The 17,077-nt window shown below is 45.1% G+C and overlaps 1 pseudogene; it reads left to right on the top strand.

The window, feature by feature from the left end:
- The first annotated feature begins 2,958 nt into the window (after positions 1-2,958).
- LOC112133339 (U4 spliceosomal RNA) lies at positions 2,959-3,030 on the top strand (annotated as a pseudogene).
- The last annotated feature ends 14,047 nt before the right edge of the window (positions 3,031-17,077 follow it).

Raw genomic sequence — 17,077 nt, 5'->3', positions numbered from 1 at the left:
GCAGTCTTGCTTTTGTTTTGTTCTTACCCAGTTCTTGAAGGGCCTGATCATTTATTCAGCAATATGTATCAAGTGCCAACCATATACTAAACACTGTGGTTTAGAGTGAGGATACCCCAAGAACAAGGTGGACAAAGCACATAGCGTGAGTGTTACTGGCAAAACCAAACTCTGTAAAACAGCTGAAGAGGTTTATTCTGCACCTGTATGAGTGGCCATGACTCAGAGAACAGTCTCAAGGGGTCCTGACAGAGGCTGTCTGAGGTGGTCGGGTTATGGCTTGGTTTTATAGATTTTAGGGAGAAAGAAGTTACAGGCAAAGACATAAATCAATACATGTACAGTGTACATTGGTTCTGCCTGGAAAGGTGGGATATCTCAAAGGTGAGAAGTGTGGGGCTGCTAAGGCATAAGTAGATTCAAAGATTTTCTGATTGGCAATTGGTTGAAACAGTTAAGCTTTGTCTAAAGGCTTGAAGTTGATAGAAAGAAATGCTTGGGTTCACATAAGGGGAGTTGTGGAAGGCAAGGTCCTTGTTATGTAGATGAAGCCTCCAGGTAGCAGCCTTCAGAGAGAATAGATACTGAATGTCTCTTTTCAGAACTCAACAGGTGTCAGACTCTTTTTTTTTTTTTTTTTTTTTGAGACAGAGTCTTGCTCTGTCACCCAAGCTGGAGCGCAGTGGCGCAATCTCGGCTCACTGCAAGCTCTGCCTCCCAGGTTCATGCCATTCTTCTGCCTCAGCCTCCCAAGTAGCTGGGACTATAGGTGCCACCACCACACATGGCTAATTTTTTGTATTTTTAGTAGAGACAGGATTTCACCATGTTAGCCAGGATAGTCTTGATATCCTGACCTTGTGATCTGCCTGCCTCAGCCTCCCAAAGTGCTGGGATTACAGGCGTGAGCCACCGTGCCCGGCCAGGTGTCAGACTCTTAGTTAATCTCTCCTAGATTGGAAAATGCCAGGCTGCATGAATGAAGATTCTCTACAAACTTCCTCCATGAAAGATGGCTTTGCAGGGCCATTTCAAAATATGTCAATGAAATATATTTTAAGGTAAAATACACTTGATTTCCTTCAGAGAGTGCTATCTGTCATATGATGCTATACCAGAGTCAGGTTGGAATTTGTTATCTTATTGCCATGGAGTCTGTTTTGTCAGTGTTATGATCTCTGTTTTCATGTTAATGCTGGTCAGTTGTACCTAAACTCCAAAGGGAGGGGGCATAGTGAGGCGTTTCTGACATCTCTTCCCATTGTGGTGGGGAATTCAATTTTTCAGTCTTCTCTGGTGTATTAGTTTGTTTTGCATTGCTATAAAGGGATACCTGAGACTAGATAATTTATAAAGAAAAGTTTACTTTGGCTTACAGTTCTGTAGGCTGTATAGGAAGTGTGTTGCCAGCATCTGCTTCTTGTGAGGCCTTAGGAAGCTTCCAATCATGGTGGAAGACTCGGGGGAGCCAGCGTATCACAAGGCAAGAGAGGGAGCAAGAGAAAGAGCGGTGAGGTGAAGCTGCTTTTGGAAAGATGATGACAGTGAGAGAAATCTGACATAGGTGACTCCATCTTGCCTCCGACCTCCAAGCTGTCCTTGGTCATTCCTGGATGTAGGCCAAGCTAACCTTGGGAAAAATTTAGTTTATAGTTTAACCTTAAGACAAGGATGATAACAGCCCTCCCAAAACTGAACCACCTTTCTAGAACCAATGAAAGACCTCATGGTTAGGATTATGGGAGGGGCCTGAACCTGCTAAGAGACAGATGTTGTTCCTACAATCCCTAACTACTCAGGGGTCACATGGCCAGGGGTCACAAGATTTGAGACCTTTTCAATTGCTCCTATAGATGACATCACTACTGGAGAACCTAAGATGGGTTTTTTGAGATGTGTTTCAGATAGACCCCACCTGGACTCCTGACTTCTGACTCACCTGATCCTGTGGCTCCACCCAGCAGCTGACTCAGAGCACGGGGATTATTTCCACATCCTGTGATTTCATCCCCAACCAATCGGCAGCATCCATTCCCTAACCCCCGCCCACCAAATTGTCATAAAGACTCTAACCTCTGAGCCTTCAGACAGACCAATTTGAATGATAGCTCCAGTTCTCCCATGTGGGCTGGCTTCGTGTCATTAAACACTTTCTCTACTGCAATGCCGTGGTCTCAGTGGATTGATTTTGTCTGTGCGGCCGGCAAGAAGAACCTGTCTGGCAATCACAGAGGTGCCAGGTTATTTTAGACAACCAGCTCTCCTATGAACTGATACAGCAAGAACTCACTCATTACCATGAGGATGGCACCAAGCCATTCATGAGGGATTCACCCCATGACCCAAACACCTCTCACCAGGCCCCACCTGCAACATTGGGGATCACATCAGCATGAGATTTGGAGAGGACACACATCCAAACCGTATCATTTGAGGTCTCCTTGGCTCAGAAGGGATCCATTCAGTTGGTTGAGGGCTTAGAGTTTTATTTTTTGTTTACACGAGGCATGAGTGGAACTTATAAATGAATGGGGCAGAAGAGAACATTAAATAACTAAAAATAAACCACCATTATGTGTATTTTGTATTGTTGTAACTGCTGTGGCACTGTAAAGGAAATAAACAGGGCCTCTGACATAATGGTATTTAGTGGGATGAGAGGTGCAGTAGAAATTGTGGACTGGCTTTTCAATTCCTGTTCCAACCCATTTATGGAATCACTTTCTGAACTACAGCTAGAATGCCTGTTTGAACTGCAGAGGCAGAGAAGAAAGAGAAGAAAGAAAGGACAAGAGAGATGAAAGGGAAGAAAGGAAGGAAGGAAGGAAGGAAGGCAGGCAGGGAGGGAAGGAAAGAAAGATGGATGAAAATTACACTTCCCAGCCTCTTGTAGCTAAGGTCTGACTGCCCCTGCCATCCCCAGCTTTGTCAGTCTTAGGTGAAGAAAATGAACAGCATAGTTCTCTGCAGTGGCAGTATCATAGCCAATGAGGTTTATCCAAGGCGTGATTATTACTAATTGAAAATGAGCAGTGCAAGGCAGTGGACCTTGTGAGGAGTTGAGATATTTTCACACACCTGGTGACAGAAGCACTAGATTCTTCTAGATAGCTCCGCTGAAGCACTTTGCCTGTTCTCTGGGCTTGTAGGGGCTGAGAGGCAGGTGGTGATAGTGAGCTTTCCACACATACACATCAGTGGTGTCACTTTGCCCAGCAGCTATTCCTCCTGCCTGCAAAGCTTCCCAGCTGCCTTCCCTGTGGTAACCGCCTTCACTTTGCATCCATCACAGGATCTTGCACCTGAGTATTTTCCAGGTCTTCCCCCAAGGACAAACAGCTTTTGCTTCTTCCCCTCCCCTGAAGCAGTATCTGTGTCAGGGACAGTAGCTGGAGTGTCGTGCCCTGTCCAGATCTTCCTCAGGAGCACACAGTGGAGACGGTGGAAAGAGCTAACACTAGGTGAATGCAGGTTCTCCTTGTGTCTCAGGCCCCCCCGGGTCTTTCTCAATCATCTAGTGCACAAGCTCACACTCAGACTTTAAGAATTTGCTGCATTCTGGCTGGGTTTTTTGTTTTGTTTTGTTTTTGTTTGTTTTGTTTTGCTTTGCTTTTCTCGTTTTTGAGACGGACTCTCACTCTGTCACCCCCCGGACTGAAGTGCAGTGGCGCGATCTTGGCTCACCGCAACCTCCGCCTCCCGGGTTCAAGTCATTCTCCTGCCTCAGCCTCCCGAGTAGCTGGGATTACAGGCACCCGCCACTATGCCCAGCTAATTTTTGTATTTTTAGTAGAGATCGGGTTTCACCATGTTGGCCAGGCTGGTCTCGAACTCCTGACCTTGTGATTCACCTCCCTCGGCCTCCCAAAGTGCTGGGATTACAGGCGTGAGCCACCGCACCCGGCCCAGCCTGGCTGTTCTCTTCCAACCTGCTTGTATGGTGGCTCCACCCACCCTCCTCTCACACTCCGCCAAGGGTGAAACCATCTGTGTGGTCTGATGCTCCCCGAGGGACCTGTCACTCCTCAGAACTGACTTCACTTGCTTGCCTTGCAACCTCAGCTTTCTGATGTGCTCGAGAAAAGTTAGCATTGTGAAGATCACGTGGCTTTTTCTCCTTGCTAAGGTGGGAGTGACATCTTTGTAAAGTCATCTACATATGAAGTGAAAACAGGATTCCCTGTTTCCGTTTCAAGATCCCACATTGGTGGTCTGAAGTTTAGTTCCCTCCCAGCAAGGGATCAAAGCATCCATGCTGCCAAAAGCTTCAGAAATGAACTATGTGTTAACTCCGCGCATCTTTTAAGGGCCTACTATTTGCACATCACTCTATGAGATACTGGGATGGATGAGGCACAATCCTTGTCTTACCCTTGCTCACAATCCTGGGGGAGTGAAGGCACAGAAACGAGCGTCATAGAGTCATGAGTGCTGCCCTGAGAGTGGGAGAAACACGGTGGGAACATGCATCTGAATAAGTAGCAGGCAGGGGCACGAGGAGGCAGTTATTTGAGTTGCTTCTTGAATTTTGTGTAAATTTTCTATACTGAGACAGTAAAGAGGCATTCACAGAAAAGTGTTCTTTCTACTCCTCATTCTCTGATAAGAGTTCCATTTTCTGGCAGGGTTTGCTCGGATCAGAACTCTCTAGATCCCATAGGCTGACCTGGTCTTAGCCACAGTGAGCTCTGTGTCTGCGTCCATTCTGCAAGGTCAGCGGGTTCTGTGGTGGCAGTATTAATAATAGAAACTTCGCTGCGTTTGAATAAAATCAGTATTTTTTTCTTTAAAAAGCTTGATGCCAATATCTAATCTGCTTTCTTTCATATTTGTCCTCTCAATATTTATTTTTATTTTATTTTATTTATTTATTTTTTGTTTGTTTTGTTTTTTGGAGACAGGGTCTCACTCGGCCCTAGGCTGGAGCTGGAGTGCAGTGGCATGATCTCGGCTCACTGCGACCTCTGCCTCCTGGGTTCAAGCAATTCTCCTGCCTCAGCCTCCCAAGTCGCTGAGATTACAGGTGCCCTCCACCATGACTAATTTTTGTATTTTTAGTAGAGTTGGGGGTTTCACCATGTTGGCCAGGCTGGTCTCGAACTCCTGACCTCAAGTGATCTACCTGCCTCGGCCTCCCAAAGTGCTGGGATTACAGGCGTGAGCCACCACGCCCCACCTGTCCTCTCAATATTTGTATTAACCTCTATATTTGTTGTCCCTGGAGGGGGTGGATGTCTGGATATTAGTTTATTTATTGAAACCACTGGGGCATATGTCAGCACTGGTCTGGAAAGAATGGAGAGGCTTCGCTGCTGCCAAAGCTCTCCTGGTTCGGCCTCACCTGGGCGGTCGACTACATCGGTGCCGAGACAGGAACGGTGCAGCCCAAACAAGTACTCACTACAGTCAGACACCCAAGAGAACAGGGCTCATCAGCCAAAATCTAGTCCTTTTGTGAAAGGTGAGCCTGCGGCACACTGAATTTAGATAAGAGTTTTAGCAGAAGATGTCCAGTCCCAGGCGTGGGAGTCTGGGGATCAGTCTGTGAACAAACCCAGGCTCAGAATCTGGCGAGATGGGCAGGACAGGAGCAGGACCAGGACGGGAGCTGGGTGCCCAGGTGGGCCAGGGGGGCAGAGTCCAGCCCCACTGTCCCCTTCACCACCACTGGAGCCTCATTTCAGAAAGCCGTGCACATCATCCACACAAACACACACAGACCGCAGCTTTAAAAGCAGAGCCATATTGAACAAGAAGAGCACAGTCAGTGTGCATGGCAGTCCACACGCACGGTGCAGTGGGATTTACTTTAATGTATTAAACGTGGTAACAATACACACTGAATGGCAACTGTCAGAATAGATATAAAACATGTATATTAAAGGGACAAACCTTGTGATTTTAAGAACTAGAGAAAGATTTTTCAGCAATTGAGAAGTTTCCTTATTTGTGACCTACTAACTAATGAAACATGTTGACAAAGAGAGTATCAGACTATAAAAGAGGAGGAAAGACGGATCTTGTAGGAAATTCTGCAGTTTGGCCCCACGTAGGCTGACACACCGATGTTCTCCTGCCTTGATATTTAAGCGTCCCCCTGGGCAGGGGTCAGTGTGTGAGCCCTGCCCTGTACAATTCAATTCTGTGTGCAAACTAAACTGCTCGCCCATTTGTGGTTGCCTTAGCACTCCTACTTAAGTCTTTTGCTGTTATTTTGAACTTTTGAATAAGTATGAAGGTAAAATAGTTGTCAACATTTGCTGGATATGATCTCTTTATTTTATTTTATTTATTTTATTTGTTTTGGGACTGAGTCTCGCTCTGTTGCCCAGGCTGGAGTGCAGTGGCCTGATCACGGCTCACTGCTCCCTCTGCCTCATGGGTTCAAGTGATTCTCATGCCTCAGCCTCCTGAGTAGCTGGGATTACAGGCACCCACCACCATGCCCCACTAATTTTTTTTTTTTTTTTTTTTGTATTTTTAGTAGAGACGGGGTTTCATCATGTTAGCCAGGTTGGTCTCAAACTCCTGACCTCAATTGATCTGGTGCCTCGGCCTCCCAAAGTGCTGGGATTACAGACATGAGCCATCGTGCCCGGTTATGATCTTAACTATCTTAAAGGTCATTATAAAAGAACTTTCCTTAAAAATCACTTTAAGCAAATGTTTCCTTATTGGAAATGTTCCTTTGCATCCCATTTCCCCACTGAAGCATATGAAAAGACATTTTCTCTTGTTTTGTTTCTGAATCTGATATTTCACTGAGAATATTTTTCTCGCAAGGGTGAAAAAAAAATCACTATGCTGTTATATAATTTGAACCCAAGTATTACCATCCAATTTTTATACTAATATAGGAAAAAGTTCAGCCATCTAAGTATTTATGATCACCCCCTTCTCAGTATTTTAATAGCTTGAAAGCAACTTTAAGCAAATTGGTGGTGGTATCTGGTAGGAAACATTAGCTTCACCAGCGTAGGGCCCACACTCCCCATCATCCATTTCTGTCTGTACCAAACACACGCATGCTTATGGTAATGGTCGTGCAGAGGCGGCTGTCCTGTGTGGCTGCTCTGGAAATGTGGGTTACATCATCCTTGAAGAGAATCCCTGTGGGCGAATTATAAGAGGTTGAAGACACATATTGTACAGAGTTTAAAGTCACAAATAAAGCATTTTCTTCATGATAAGGCTTATCAGTAGGCCTAGAAAGGACATAATTACATAGAATATAAATTATGTTTTCATTGCATATATATAAATTGTGATGTTGTATATCTAGGTAAAAATCCTAAAACATGGAAGTGAATTAAAGAAGTGTTTTAAATAACAAATAAATGTGCATTTTCCTCAATAATAACTCGTTTATTCCGTTTTATACTTTTACACTGTTTTTATGCTTTTATTTGACCCTCATCATAAGTCTATGAGGTGGACAAGGAGATATTGTTTGCTCATTTAGCTGATGACAAATTACACGCATATTTAATAAAGATAGAAAAATCTTGATTCTCCCTTGGCAAAGCTGAACTATGGATAGATTAAATACATGCTTCACTGCCCCAAAGACCGGATCAAACCCTGCAGCTGTCATTACCCAGACAAGGGAGGCAAAGCCAGGATGATTCTGGCCTGGATTTTGTAAACTGTGTCAATCCATTCCCTTTGCTTTGGGAGTGGTATACTGCTTTGGGAGTGGTATATTGCTCTGGGAATCACTGACAATATCGGGAGGAGAAATAAAAACAAGCTTCTTGATTTCCAGTTCTGACCTCTGACCGCTAGAGGACAGTATTGTTCTCTGCACAGCGTGCGGAGACCCGGTTCCAAGAGAAATGATGGGACCCCCGCAGTCAGTATACCCCGACACCTTCCCAGGCTGGGCCTGGGCCATACGGATCAGGGATGGGATGTGGCTTTGCATCTCCAGTTCCAGATGGCATCTCGTTCCCCAGCCCTGTGCACTCACAGAGCTTTGGCCTCTGTACTGAGTAGTGTGGGACGTATGAGGGGAAAGAGACAGTCTGTTCATTTACATGTTCTGCGTTGGGGTTTCATTACGTCTTTTAGCCCTTGAAGCCTCTTCCTAAGTGATAAGCTATCAATGAGTGATTGTTATCATAGGCTCAGAGATTTTTCAGCCTGATTTATTTAATCTCTAGAGAAAGGAAAACAGGAGATGATTGCTTTGATCGTGCTATTCGCTATTCTGAAAATTACAAAGGGAGGGGAGAGAGAGAAAAAAATCTCTGCTCCCCTAATGAACTACTATATAAAAACTGCTATATAAGAAGATATGTGGCGCAATCCCCAGTGTAACGTATTTCACTGATGTTCAACATGCTTCCGTGGGCGTGTGTGGGTGGAAAGATGTTTCTGGTGACTGCCAAACAATCCAGTGTTTCTAGAGATAAAAACAGCCTGTAAAAGTTTTCTACTTTGGAGAATGACAGGCTTTGTGGCCTATGTGATATGTGATCTCTGTAGTCCAGATGAAGACAGTAACTACTGATCTGTGAAACCTCTGCAACACAACGGGGCTGCTCAAGGCCACATGCCCGGCCTCACAGGTGACGCCTTCGCCCTCCTCTGGGTTCCCTGTTTCTCCCTCCTCCGAACTGAGTGTCTGTCTCCTTCTGACAAGTACCTTCTGCTACCTTGTGCTTCAAATCAATTTCTAGAGACACCAGATAGATTTCAATTCTGTAAAGATTTACTATGAATCACGCAGTGCTCGGCCACTTGCTAACACGTATTTACATATGATGCTGGCTCCAGAGCTCAGTAGGCTGAGCACCTCCAACATCCCCCTCACAGCCATGGCCTGTCTTGCAGGTACTGGTTTCTACTGCAGACACAGGCTCTCCAGGCAGCCCTGTGCTCTTCGCAGCTATTCCTGGAAGCCTTGGGACGTCTCACCAATGCTCTCCGTGTTCAATTCTGCACACCTGCCCTTCTACGAGTCTCTTCTCTCAAAGCCTCCTTACCCGGTTGCTGTCCGTATTGCAGAAGAGGGCAGGGCCCAGGGAGCTGAATCCCAGCAAGCCCACGCTGCTGAGCTCCCAAGACCTTCAGTAAAGTAGGGTTGCCTCTCTCACACCCTCGCCCTGCATCCACCGCCATCCGCCCAGGGTAAGGACCAGCACATCAAGGCCAAACTCCTTCCCTCATCTCCCTTTACACCCATGTCTGTCTGTGAGAAGCCCTGGCTCATTCTCCTTCAGCCACAGGACCCAGGCAGTCTCCTCCCTAGCGGTCGTCTCAGGCATTCTGGGTTCCAGCATGGCCTACGTGAAGCCTTCCTTAAAAGTGACAGCGCAGGACGTCCTCACTCCGGAAGCTCACATTCACAGCTGTGCCTCTTCCTACACTCAGTAGAGTAAATTGTGCATGGTCGATGCTGACGAAGTGTTAGGTGAGAGTGGTGACGAAGAGTGTAGACATCTGCCTTAATTTTATGAGTTACCAACCTGTCATTGACTTCATGTTCATTCTGGCAAGAGCTAAGAGAGATACTATTGAGTATTTTAACACAGACTTCACTTGCTTGGGTGAACCATAGACAGAATCCATCTTTAATGACCTATTTCTGTTACTGAACTGAACGGGTGTCTGCTCTCCTGTGGGGTGAGGCCAAATATCCACATCGCAGTTTGCAGCAGGAGAAAGCAAAGCTTGCAGCAGGAGAAAGCAAAGCTTGCAGCAGGAGAAAGCAAAGCGTTTATTTGCAGGATGCCAAGGAAAGAGAATTGGGCAGCTTACACCTGAGACCTGACCTCTCGATGGCTTACAGGTAGGAGATTTTAAATCTGGAGAAGCAGAGGTTGCAGGCAAAGAAGTCAATTAATACATTGAGGCTAATACTAGTTTGGCCTAAAAAAGTAGGGTGTCATGAAGCAGGGTTCCACAGGTCACAGGTGGATTCAAAGATGTTGGGATTTGCAACTGGGTAAGGAGGTGAAGCTTTGTCTAAACACCCCATGACTTCACCAAACACCCCATGACTTCAACTCCTTTGGTTATTGTTTTAAGCTACTATTACCTTCTTGCTGGTAAAGTTGTTCATTTACTCTTCAGGGATAGCTGGGTGCCTGGAATTCCCCTTGAAGGAACTCGAGATTTTTCTTTCACGCTTGAGGGACCTGCAGGCCCCTAAGAGGGGTCCCTGCTCTGTCTCATTTCTAATGGTTTGTTGTTAGAAACCTCTCTAATGAGACCATGAAGTTCTTGAGGTGAAGGCACTGATTTTATATCTCTCCTTTTTTTATCTTATTGTTGTTACACACACTCTCCATAAACTCCATTTTGAGCAACCCAGGTTTCAGCTGCCATCGCTTGTGTTTCTAGCTCAATCCCTCTTGCTTCCATCTCCAACAATCCTCTCTCAGAGACATCCTTCAAGTCTTTGCTAAAATGTCACCTTCACAAAGACCTTTTCTTACTGTCTTATTTAAAGTGGCAGGCCTCCTCTCCCCCATCTTGGCATCATTTTACCCCCTGGCTCTTATCACCACCTGACATGCCATATATTTTCACCTTGTTTATTGCCAGCACCCGCCTACCCCACTACAAAATAAGCTCCATGAGGGAGCTTTTGTCTATTTAGTTCAATACTGTATCCTCAATGTCTACAAAAGTGTCTAGCACATAATCAACACTTCATAAACAGGTGTTGAATAAATAAATCCATCAAGCATTTCACACAGCATTTTCCCCAAAGTAGGCAGTTAGGAAATATTTATTTGAGCTAACACAGCTATGTTTTCATCAGTTCAGAAAAGTGGAAGGTCAAGGGTCGCTTATAGAGGGTGCCACCAGAGCCTAGGGTAGCTCACCAGCTGTTAAAATCTCCAGAGAAGGGATAAATGCAATTTTGAGGGGTAGCAAAATAAGCAAAGAATGTTTTGATATGAAGTCCTTTGGAATTGGAGTTATGGAAGGCCCTGGAACTAGCTGAGCTTCTAGGATAATTCGTGGAGGGTTTCAAAACCATTTGCACTGCAGTTCTCTTTCAGTGGTGTCAGGCTTCCAAACCAAAGATACTTTTACAAATGCAGAACAGCATATTAAGGGGACCTCTGTAACAGCAACGAAACCCCATGGATAGCATGTGACGTCATGGTAACAAAGCTTCATGCTACAAAACACAGAGAGATAGAGGGTGTTTAGTGGGATAACACTTTGCAATAGTAACTGTTCTTGATAGTTCCTTTTTTTTCCCCCACCTGGGAGACTAGCTATGAATTTTCCATTGCCCAGGTGTTATTTGACACTGCAGAATGCATGTGTCTAACCATGTCTTTTTATTTTATGTATGTTTATGGTTTGACATTGGGATCTGGCTGAGGCTGGGGGGACTGGCAGTCAGTTGGCATACTACTGTCTCTAGTTAGCCAATTCCTAGAGAGAGTGAAGGACCCCTCTGCCTCCAGTGAGAGCCTTTCCAATGCAAGTGAACCAATCCAAAGCCCACGCCCCTAACCGCCTCCTCTACTGGGGACCTCAGATCCAGGGGCATGACTCCGCCTGCCCTGATAACCCCAAACCAGGTACTGGACAGTTAGGGACAGGCCCTATGCCCAGAGTCTGCTGAAATTATTCAAGCTCTCCACCCTGAGCCTGCTCACCCTGCCTTGCCTGCTCCTTCCCATGGAATCCTCTCCCCAGCATTCTCCCCCTGCTCACCCTGCCTCCTGCCTGACCCGGGTGCTACCCATGTGGCCAATGGTGTAGGCGCTCACTCCTCTTCGCATCTGTGAGCATGAGACTTTTTTTTTCAGTGGTGGTCATCTCCTATCTACTGGTCTTGCTCTACCAAAATTATAACAAAATCTGTGCTTTAAAACAGTATAGGGAAGAAAAGAAGTTAATTCTTGGCATTTCAGGGCCTCTGTAGTTGTGGTACTGGCATATGAACAAACAACTACGTTAACAACAAAAAAGATTTGAAAGGATGCACATTCTAAAATTTGGAGACGAGGAAAGAAGAGAGATGTGGAGGTCATAGGGCAGGCCCCAAACCTGACCTGTTCATGCCCCTCTGCTCCCTTCCCCAGAGCTCAGCTTGAGGGAAGAGCTCAGGGGGGCTGAACGATGGCCTAAGACACCTTAATAACCAACACAACCAACACCCCTTCTCTCTGCAGGTTCTCTCTGCAGCTCTAGCACCTGGCATCCTCAGACATCTTCTTAATACTCATGCAAATTCTACAGAAGAGAAAATGAGGCTTCAAAAGATGAAGACCACACGATGACTGAATGGATGGTGCTGAGTTAAAATAGTGGTATCTGTCATGTATGGGTTGCTTCCTATGGGATAAGCACAATGATGCCATTTCATTTTATCCACTCAACTGCACAGACTGGGATAGCATAACAATGGAGCACATGGGACTGAATTCTGCAGGCTGGGTTTAATTCTGACTCTGCTACATAATAGCAAAAGAGTTCATCTTGATTCTGCTACATAATAGCAAAACAGTTCATCGTGATTCTGCTACATAATAGCAAAACAGTTCATCTTGCTTTAAGTCATAAGTCATGGCTCCGAAGATGATACCCCAAGTATGGCCTTGACCTGCTGAGGACTTTGAACTAAAGGGCATTGGAAAACCTCAGAAGCAGCCTCAGAACCAAGTCTCTGACCTCCTCCTGCCCTCCTGTCTCTCGTCCCTCATTCCCCCAAGAAGTGAGTCATAGAAACCAGAAATCCTCTTCCCTAAAGCAGGTCACGGAAACTAGAATCTCTTTCCCAAAAGCCAGCCATTAAAAACTAGAATCACTACTCAAACTTTCCCTGCCTTTCTGAGTAAGAGCTGGCCATAAAGAAGTTCTCTGACTTAACTTGCCTGGAAGTAGGTTATAAGACCCTCATTCCAGAAGGGTCCCTGCCCTACACCCAGGAAGAAGGAACACCACACAGGGAGGCCAAGAGGAACCCAGACAGACAGGCCCAGCTGGGTCCCCCTCCGTCTGTCACTGTCCCAACGCTCCCTCTGTGTCCAGTCACAGCTCCGCAGGGCTACCACTCTTCATCAAATCTGAGCATAGAAATGGGCAGTTTTCCCTTGGGTCTTTGGGTCTTCATTTCCAAAGTCTCCCATGTCATGTAAAACTTTGGTTAAACAAATCTGTGTGCTTTTCTCTTGTTAACCTGTCTTTTGTTACAGGAGAATCGGCAGTGGCCCCTTAGCATGGTGACACACGTCTGTAATCCCAGGTACTTGGGAGGCTGAGGCACGAGAATCACTAGAACCTAGAAGGAGGACGTTGCAGTGAGCTGAGATTGCACCACTGCACTCCAGCCTGGGCAACAGAGCAAGACTCTATCTCAAAAAAAAAAATTAAATAAAATAAAAATTTGAAAAAAATTAAAACTTAGGCCGGGTGCGGTGGCTCACACCTGTAATCCCAGCACTTTGGGAGACTGAGGCAGGCGGATCATGAGGTCAGGAGTTCAAGACCAGCCTGGCCAACATGGTGAAACCCCGTTTCTACTAAAAATACAAAATTAGCAGGGCGTGGTGGTGCATGCCTGTAATCCCAGCTACTCACGAGGCTGAGGTAGGAGAATCGCTTGAACTCGGGAGGTGGAGGTTGCAGTGAGCCGAGATCACACCACTGCACTCCAGCCTGGGGGACAGAGCAAGGCTCCATCTCAAAAAAAAAAAAAAAAAAAAAAAATTAAAACTTAAGTAAAAAAAATAAATGAATTGAACCAGGAAAGGTCTTGCTGTGAATGTGACATTTTGCCATTTCTTTATTTCTTATCCCTTCTCTTTTACAAACGTCCCTAGATTTTGAGGGTAAAATTATGTCACTGTAGTCATATTTCTGTCTTCATGTTTTACTCACCTCCAGAGTACGTATCACTTTCCAACGTGTGGCACATCGTCTTTTATATTTTTAGTTTTGTATTCTTTGTCTCCTCTCTCTGGAGTGCAAGTGCTTGCGGGCAGGGCTAGCTGTCGTTTGATTCACTGCTGTAACAATGGAGTGGAGGAGTGCCCAGGATGCAGGAGGTACTCAATAAACGCTACTGACCGAGTGAGTCACTGTGAGAAAGAATTCTATAGTGGAATTAACAGAGCTGTTCCCGATTAGTGATTGAAACAGGACTATGTGTGATCTGAGAGGACAGACAGGAGGAGATGGGACCGAGACTGAGTCACACGGTTCCCGCACTGGCCATTCTATGTCTCCCTTAGCCCAGGGTAAGCAGGTTGAATCTAAGGAGGAGAAAGGGTGACATCCATTTAACATGGCTGTGAGATCGCATGCAGAGACAGAGAGGAAAGACACAAACTCACAGAACAACTGGCTTCCAAGCATTGCTTTTTCTGATACTTCCATGAATTCAATGTAGCACTAATAACCGTCATCCCTACTGTGATGGATCAAACTTCAAATAATAGGACACATGTGCTGACCAAATTATATATCTGGGAAAGAGTGGGTTTAAAACTTTTTCAGGCCGGGCGCAGTGGCTTATGTCTGCAATCCCAGCACTTTGGGAGGCCAAGGCGGGTGGATCACCTGAGGTCAGGAGTTCGAGACCAACCTGGCCAACATGGTGAAACCCTGTCTCTACTAAAAATACAAAAAAATTAGCCGGGCTTGGTGGTGGGCACCTGTAATACCAGCTACTTGGGAGGCTGAGGCAGGAGAATCACTTGAACCCAGGAGGCGGGGGTTGCAGTGAGCCGAGATCGCATTGCTGCACTCCAGCCTGGGCAACAGGAAACTCCATCTCTAAAAAAAAAAAAAAGAAAGAAAAAAAAACTTTTGAAAGAAATCTATTATCATTTGAATATCATGACATTTCTTTATTAATAATTGAAGAGCAAAAATTCTAGGTATTTTATGAGTTTAAATAATGTGCTCTCAAATTTTTATTGACTGAGTGCTCTGTTCTTTATTTCCAATTAGGATAGAATTGTGCATCTGATTATCATCAGTCATCAATGATACATTTCATAAAATCAGCAGCACACAGTGTTAGGAGGGTCCTACATATCATTTCATCTGTTCCTTATGTCTTTGGGTACAATAAAAAATCGAGTAAGAGGGTTGTGTGTGTGTAAGAAGAAAATAAAATGTTCATTAGGTCTTCTTTTCTTATTTTAAATCTTTAAATTAATCAAATCCACAGCCATCCAAACTAGCATATTCTATGTCCCTAGATTCTCAGATGAATGAATCTGAGGAAAGCAAAACAAAATTAAAGAACATCAAGTTCTTACATTTGATCAGTTGGTTGGATTTACATGAATATTTACATGTGGCATTGGAATGAAATAGTGAGGAAGGTGTTGGTTAATCTGTGTGGAATCCATATAAACTTTGTGGATCATTAAAATAATAGTGGAAATAATAGTGGGCCTTAAAACTTGAACAGATAGTGCATCCTTTTCCCAAACTCTGATAAAAGCACCGTCTGTCCCTTTTAGCAGGGCAAGCGATTGCAGGAAACAGTAGGGAAGCACAAGGTAAATCAGTTTTCTTTGTTGTTCGAGATTATTTTCTGCAAGTGTTTCAGTTGGTTTCCTTTAATAAAGAAAACTCATGCTAAAAAGTTTAAGCATTTGGCATGTCTTTCTCAGAGGGCTTGGAAAACAAATTCCCCACCACATCATATATCTGGAGTGTTTAATCCCAAATTTGTTAATTTATAGACTTGATGATTTAAATGATAAAACTGCAGACCTTCTTATGGAATTGAATTCATTGAATTCTTTCTAAAACATCCCACAGGAGGCACTCATTTAACTCTACTCCTTTCTCTGCATTTACAGCCTGGAGAGTTAAACAGCAAAACCTGGATGGGACAACCAGGGTTCCCAACTGCGAAATTTAGGAAGTAACAAGTCATCATCTTCTGCAAAGTGAGACAGAAATTTTCAGAAAGCATTAAACAGTGACTTTCTTCTCACCACAACTTAGGGCCATTGACAGATGTTTGTGCCTGGCCACAGTTCACGTGGGGAGGAGACAATTCTGGCTGACTAGCCACTGTGGGAGGCATTCATCCTGTAGATGTTCTGGAGGGTGATAGATCTTCAGTTTCAGCATCACACATAACTGGCTAGAGGCAAATTTGTAAGGAGACATTCACTGCTTGAGCTATGACTTACTATCTATAGACAGAGAAACCAGATTTTTCTATAGCTGTAATAAATGCCCTTTGTCAAGAAAGTGGGCCAGGCGCAGTGGCTTACGCCTGTAATCCCAGCACTTTGGGAGGCCGAGGCAGGCGTATCACGAGGTCAGGAGATCGAGACCATCCTGGCTAACACGGTGAAACCCCGTCACTACTAAAAAAAAATACAAAAAATTAGCCGGGCGTGGTGGTGGGCGCCTGTAGTCCCAGCTACACAGGAGGCTGAGGAAGGAGAATGGCGTGAACCTGGGAGGCAGAGCTTACAGAGAGCCGAGATCGCGCCACTGCACTCCAGCCTGGGGAACAGAGCCAGACTCTGTCTCAAAAAAAAAAAAAAGAAAATGGCTAGCCCATTACAAACTCATTGGAAGAGACAAAGAATTTTTAAAAAGAGAAACACGAAGAAAAAAATATATAGGTCATAAATATAGGGTCAGAAATATCATCCCAGATACTGTGTTCACATTTCTAGAGACGGGGGATTTTGGTCAACGCCAGAAACAAATTCGTGTAACTTGTAGCTTGGTTGTGTGTGTTTACACAAGTGCAAGATGTGACTCCGGTGTTGGTGTGTGGGCTGGTTCCATTTTCCCATCATTAGACCTTCTTGTGGTTGTAGAAGGGACGGGTGAACTGGGTGTCCCGCGTCTTCGGCTTGGGGGGCAGCTTCCACTGTGAGTGATATTTTGCTTCCCATGTCCCCAGAGTGTGAACCTGTCCTCACTTTCCCATGGGACGGTGGCTGCGTGCGTGTGTGTGTGTGTGTGTGTGTGTGTCTGTGTATGTATGTTCCTCCTGGTCACCTTACAAGCCTGAGAAACAGATAGGGTCACACTAACAGTGATAACAGCGCTGTCACTGGCACAGGATGCGAGCATCCTGTCAAATTCTCCCGAGACACTTTTGAAGGTCACTAGG

The sequence above is a fragment of the Pongo abelii genome, chromosome 3 (genome assembly GCF_028885655.2).
Source record: "Pongo abelii isolate AG06213 chromosome 3, NHGRI_mPonAbe1-v2.0_pri, whole genome shotgun sequence".
Lineage (NCBI taxonomy): Eukaryota > Metazoa > Chordata > Mammalia > Primates > Hominidae > Pongo > Pongo abelii.
This window is presented reverse-complemented; position numbering and strand designations above follow the sequence as displayed.